This window comes from Macrobrachium rosenbergii, chromosome 55, assembly GCF_040412425.1.
Source record: "Macrobrachium rosenbergii isolate ZJJX-2024 chromosome 55, ASM4041242v1, whole genome shotgun sequence".
NCBI classification, from domain to species: Eukaryota; Metazoa; Arthropoda; class Malacostraca; order Decapoda; family Palaemonidae; genus Macrobrachium; species Macrobrachium rosenbergii.
The window spans coordinates 49,695,499-49,702,395 of NC_089795.1; positions in this window are offsets into that span (position 1 = coordinate 49,695,499).

Sequence of the window (6,897 nt, forward strand, 5' to 3'; positions counted from 1 at the left end):
GCGTAAGTAGCCCCTAATCATCTGTTGTCTCTATCCATTCTTTCCATTTCCCATCATCCAGAGGAGTTTGCTAACCATTCTCCCCAATGTGTCACTCGTGAACTCCAAGAGTCGTGCTTTTGTCTTGTCATTGGAACAGATACCTCATTGATGAAGAGGAACCTCATTGCAGTTTAAGGGAAAGGGGAAGGAGGAAAACATTAATGACTATTTTCTGGGTTAGTCACAGAGCTTGGTAAGTACCAATATTTGTTTTAGTTTTGCAGCATTTTTAAGCTATTACAGATTTGAAATATGTGAAATAAACAGTTTTTCAATCTTATTTGGCACTAAACAAAATTTATACACTTATGGTGGCTGGGTTATTTTGAACAAAAATTGTATTAAAGCAGTTTGTATAAAATTGTATTATAGTTTGTTGTGATGAAGCACAACATAGTTGCCTTACATTTATGGCTGATATATTAAATGTTATGCCAAGTAATTACTTTTGTTATACTTTTAGTAAGTATAAATTAGGATTTCTCCCAATTTGTCTAAACCCAGTGCTTGTGATATTTGAACACATATGTTTTTAAATAAGGTATTGATGTGTAACTATACCCCTTGCATTTTCATATGTGTTGTATTATAAAGTAACCTTACATATTTTTCTTCATTTCAGATTATCTAGATGTTGATATACTCACACCCATCAGGTTTAAGAAGTATAATTGTCAGGAGAGTATGCACCTTAAGTCAAGTGACCATGAAAGAAGGCATTACTAAAGAAGACCAAATGAATGATTGTACGTATTTGCTCATACTTGGCACCAGTATAGAAGATCAAATGAATAATTATGCCCTTTGAGTCTTATTAATGTCTTCTTTTAGCATACTCTAGCCATCTTTTATAAATCTTAAAAACAGATATGAAACTGTCATTATTTTATCGCGAGTGAAGGGAAGTTCATAGAAGCCATAAGCTACTATGTTGTTTGAGTCCAGTTCCTCATTTTAATAGTACTTTTATCAACTCGGCCCCTTTCTAATGTAGATGCTTTCATCCTCGTGTGCAGATTCCAAACTTGGTAACAGTAAAACTAAAGGCAGTTTAAACAGCTTACACTTTAAATGCAGTATGACATTAAACAGCTTACAATTTAAATGCAGTATGACAATGTCGTATTGCATTTGAAGTGTATGCTGTTTTAACCACTGTTCTTAGGGCAGACATTTTGTCCTTACTGTTTATTAAAACACAACCTATGAATTTTCAAAGCTAATTCGTGTGGTGGAGGACTTACACAATTTTGTGACCTGAGAAGCTTGGTTGGCTTAGAAAGGTTGGTGCATGCATGCAGGGTCTTCACCACTTAAATGTATCCTACTGCATTTGTGCCTTGTAACTTAGAGATCTTCATCCTTTGGAAATGTTGGGTTTCATATTTTTTGCAATAGGTTGTCTCCTATGATGCTGGGTATGCATTACTGATGGTTTGTAGTGAAATATTTGATTGTGTGAAGTACATCTTCCCAGCTTTTGTCTAATGTCCAATGGGGTATTTCAGCACCTGGCGTAATAGATATTTGATGGATTTAAAGTGGTTCTTATATGGTTTGACAGTTGCAGGAGTGGAGTATAACTGAGATTACACAGTCTTGAATTTTAGATGTATATTGTTGTGAGATAGGCCAGATTGTATATTATATATTGCTGATTGCTTTTACTTAACTAATACAGTTTAACTTTACAGTATAAGAAACCACCGAGATATAATGTTCTCACTTCTGCTGATTTTTCACAGTTGTCTATACAGTATTATCATTGTGATCTTGTCTAAATTGGGTATATGAGTTTAGAGTGCTGCTGATTATATTGGGTAACTACATTTTTGTGCTTTTCACTGCTAGACATTCAGTAATGAAAATTTTGGTGAGCTGTATAAGAGCTGTATTTTTTATATATAACTATACATTTTAATTTCTGGTATTTTTGGCCAAAAAAGAAATTCTAAGTAATTTTTCAATTTTGTACTTAAGGATTTTATTAATGAGATTTACAGTGATATACAAAATTTTACAGGTATACAAGAATTTTTAGGCCCTTTTATACTACTGTAGTTGGATTTAACACAGCACACGGGTGAGCTTCAAGAAAGTTGAACAGTACTCATCATATAACTGTAGTATCTTCCAGGAATTGTATTTTCTGTAATTAATTCTTCCTTTTCTTTGACAGTTAGTGTCTGGAACTTGATCTAGCAGGATGTGTTGTACTAGGATTAGAGTGTGCCATATGGTCTTCTAAGATGCTTTGTGCTCTCTCAACTCAGCACTGTTATTACCTTTGTGGTGGACAGGTAAAAAGTGCACGTAGTTCTCATTAATCTTCACTTCAGCTGATGTCAGACCTTTCATCTTCACTTCTTTAGCTTGACTGGCAGTTGTATAGGATCAGTGCCTTTTTCATTGCTCGCTTCGCGATGGAGTGACAAAGTTGCCTTTGCTCTTTCGGTCCTGCTGTTCTAGTGTCTGCAGACAATGTTCTTGTTCCATGCCCCTGTCATGTTACTTTAAATTCTTCTGGTTCTGTATTGCCTTGAGAGCAACACTAGTAGAGGCAGTGTATTGTAATGACTTTGTGCTCTATTGCCACCAGTGGCTCTGCCAAATCAAGCAACTTCCCTCTCTTTGCTTCTCTAATTGATATAGCAACTCTTCCATCTCCTGATGATTGCTTCTCTGATTGATGTAGCAACTCTTCTGTCTCCTGATGTACAGATAGATGTTTGCCTGGATTTGGTTCTGCTTGGTCACTGCCGCTATACTTTCCTGCGGGAGAATTATTGGCTATTGTTGCTTCCCTTGCTCTAATGTTAGCTTTAAACCCAGCACCTCTCATTTCTTGTGGCAAATTTCAGAATTGAGCAGCTATTCTTCCTCCAGTGGCTTGTCAAGATCTAGGAAAGTTGCTGGATCTTGGCCAAGCCATTAGCAGAAGGATAGCTGCTCAGTCCTGAAATGTGCCACAAGAAAGGAGAGTTGCTGGGTTTAGAACTTCTATTGGAGCCTTTGTAACAATGGCAAAGCAAGACTACTGTAGTAATCTCTTGCCCCCACTGTTTGATGCTGTTGTAATATCTCCTGACTTAAACAAATTCTCTTGGATTTTGTGGTTTTCCTTGTCCTTGCTTTGCTACTGTCACCAGTGGCAGTTTTAATTATCTTCCAGGTTCCCACAAGCAAGGAGAAGTACTGATGTTGTTCCATACTGCTGCTGCTGCTCTAGCAGCTCATTTGGCTTCAACAACTTTGATGCCAATGGCTCTTTGGATACAGGAACCTGCTTTACACCCAACTGCTTCAACTAATGACACCCAGTAATTCTTTCTATACTAATGACTGCTTGCAGGATAATTCTGCTTCTTTAGTTCATATTCTAACTCTGACATAGTAATTCTGCCAGGATCATTATTAACTCTGCTGCTTGCCAGTTCATTTAGTTCATTTTACAGTTTTCCACATATGAGACCTAGCTTTTGTAGTTTATTTACCTCCATTTCTATTTATCTGATGCTCATCAGTTTCCAGCAGCTTTCTCAGCCCTGGTAATTTTCCTGGCACTACTGTTTTAACAATATCTGCTCCAATGGCACTCATGCCCCCACTTTTCTAGTGGCTATGGCAGCTCACATGGCTCTTCTATTCCATGCTGTTTTACTGGATATGATTATTCTCCTGTCTTCAGTGGTCTTTTTGGCTCTAGTAGCTTTCAGTGCTTATGGCAATTAGCCTGCCTTTTTAGTTAATCCTTCTTGGCCCCTGCTGCTTTACTGGCTAATGCTGTTCTCCTAGTTCCAATGTCTCTCCTTGTTTCTTTCATCTGGCTTGAGCATCATTGGAGGTTTCCTGCTGCTCCTACTCCCTTTTCCTATTGCTGTTTTGGCTGTTTTGGCTCCATCTCTCCTTTCATGTGGTAACCTAGAGGATCATGCTCCTCTCCTTGCTATGACTGCTCATTTGACTCTACTCTCCTGACTCGAATGGCTCTTGGAAATTCAGTAACCTGCTTAGCTTTTGCTACTATTCTGGTCTCCTGGTTGTTAGTTCAGTTGCTAGACTAGATTCAAGAAATTGGTGTGGTCTTTGCAACTGTATTTTCTCTCCCCAGCTCAAATTGCTGTCTTGGTTGCACTGGTTTCCTTGCTTGTGGCTGGCATGTGGCAACCTTTAGGACTGAGCAAGCTTCCTTTGCTTCAGCAGTAGCACAGAGATCTAATAATTTCCCTGGCTTCAGCAAGATGTTATGTATCAGGAAAGCCAATGCAGCCAGGAGAGTAGCCATTATCAGCGGAATAACAGGAACCAGTAAAATTAATATTTTCCAATGTTCTATGCAAGCAGAAAGTCAATCGAGCAAGAACAGCAGCAGAAGCTGGGCAAACAACTAAAGCCAAGAAAGCCAGTAAAAATAGAACTATGGGGTCTCTGCCACCGGTGGAAAAATAGCCACAGGAACCAGGAGAGCAGCTATTTGTTATCCTGATTTCAATGGTTATTTTGTCACCAGTGGCAGAAACCCAGTAATTTCTCTGGTTCCACTGGCTTCAGATGTTTCCCTAGCTCCTACATCACTTCTTGCTCCATGGACTCCATGCTTGCACAAAAAATTAGAACCCAACTCTATTGGTCCTTCCCATTCTGCTGGCCATGGCTGCTCTTTTGATTCCTGGAGCATTCTTGTTAATTGCTTTACTAACTGTGATGCTAATTCTACTCTTCAGGCTTTATTGCCTCTCTTGTTTCCAGAGTGTTTATGATGACTCCTGCTGTTCTACTGGCCATGACTGCTCATTCAGCTTTTTACTGGCTGTGGTTTCACACACTAGTCTTCGGGCTATATCAGCTCTTTGTTCTACTGGTTTTCTTAGTTCTCAGCGTGTGTGTGTGTTTTTTTTTTTTTGGCTATATGGCTGCTCATTCAGCTACTATTCAGGCTGCATCAGTCATCTTGACCAGTATAAGAAGCTTTTATTGTGCTGGTGATTGTGACTGTTCAGTGGATGATGTTCTGGCTATCTCAGTTTTTTTTTGGTTTCAGTAGTAGTCTGGCCTTCTGCAGTTCTCTTGTCTAGCTTCCTGCAGTTCTCTTGCATTTTACTGGCTATGCCTGCTCATTTGTAAACTCTTCTGGCTCTTTTCACTCCTGCTGTTCCACTGGCTATGGCTGCTTATTCTGCTGCAGTTCTGGCTGCATGGGCTCTCTTGGATTCAGCAACTCTTTGTTCCTACTACCATTCTACCAGCTATGGGTGCTCATAAAACTACTCTATTCCTGCAACAGCTGTCTTGGTTCCAGCAGCACTTTTAGCTTCTGCAGTTCTGCTGGTTAGGGTTGCTCATTTGACTTTAGCCACACTGCTGACTAAGGATGTTTTTCTGGCTTCATTGACCTTCTTTGTTCCGCAGCTCTGTTGATTACTGTTGTCCTACTAGGTATGCTGCTGTTTGGGTTCAGCAACTCTCTCAACACCAACAGTTCTCTTAGACTTAGTAACCCGCCTAGAGCAATTGCTCTGTAATTGCTCTGTAATTCAAACAAATCTTTAGGTCCCGGATTTTCAAGTGAAGACTGTTCTTCTGCCTTTCATAATTTCGGGCATCTGCTGCTCGTTTGGCTATGGCTCCTCAATCCGGTGCCTCCAGTGGTTGTTTAGTCTCTCCACCACCACTTCTAATTTAGTAACCTATGGAATCAGTCATCTTCTGGCTTCTGTACTGACTATTATTCTGACTCCTGTGACTCCACATCATTTCTTCATTCTGTGTTGCATATACTCTTCTTCATTTTGTGTTGCATAAAATGTTGATGTTAACTGGTGCTGTTTTTACATTGTAGCTCTGGTTTGGTTGGTCATTTTACAGTTTCTTTCCACTGGTTTTTCTGCTAATGGTATATAAAGGACTCCTTTGTTATATGATGTATACAAAGGTTCTTCTTACTTTGCATCGGCAAAATCGCTCTTTTGCTCCATTGCTTGTTGCCAAGTGCCTGATGGTTAGCACCATGCTCATGTCTTCGGCTGCTTATGATCTTGTGTCACATCCTTGGACACCCTTGCTACATCCTTGGGCATTCTTGTTAAGTTCAAAATCTCTTCAGCCTTTGAGAGGAGGTTATCGTATGTGTTTATGGGCACAATAGTGGGTTGCTGCCATGGTTCAAAACTGTTTTGCCCCTACATGACATCACATTCACTCGTTCTATTTTTTATGTCAAATTTTGTGAAGGTACTTGCACCTATGTATTTCTGTTACCTGCTCAAAACCTGACCTTGCTCCCAAAACTTGACCTTGTCCCTGGTTTTCATCATTATCCTCCAAAGTCCTGCCAATTTCATAGTTTCATTAGCTCAGGTGTTACTAGTTTCTTCCTAATTGCCATTTCTTTGTTTGGTAGACAATATAGCAACCAGTGATGGATCTCTCTTCCCTCCTTTTGCTGAGTTGCTGTTGCCTATTATTACAGTTCTGATGTTTCCCATGCTGTTGAAGATGTGATTTGTTCTCAAGTGAGCTACATTTTCAGTAGGCTTTTGGGCTTTACCATTAGTTGTCATGTTGCAATACACTCTCATGTAGGTGTCTGATGGTTGTTGTTGGACTCATCTGCTGTTTGTGTAGTCATTTGTGCTCACTAAGTCCAGTCCTGCACTCGCAAGATTCTACAAAGGCACTTGAATGCATTTTGATACTGTCGCTTTTGGTCGCTGTACTCATTGGACAAGTGATTAACCATCTTGCTTGGGCTATTGTTCTGCTTTGCTTCTCTGCAAATTAGATAATCTCGGCAGTTACATCTCCATTGCACAGCCTAAACTTCCTTGGTATATGTGTATTTTCCCTTTTCCTCCT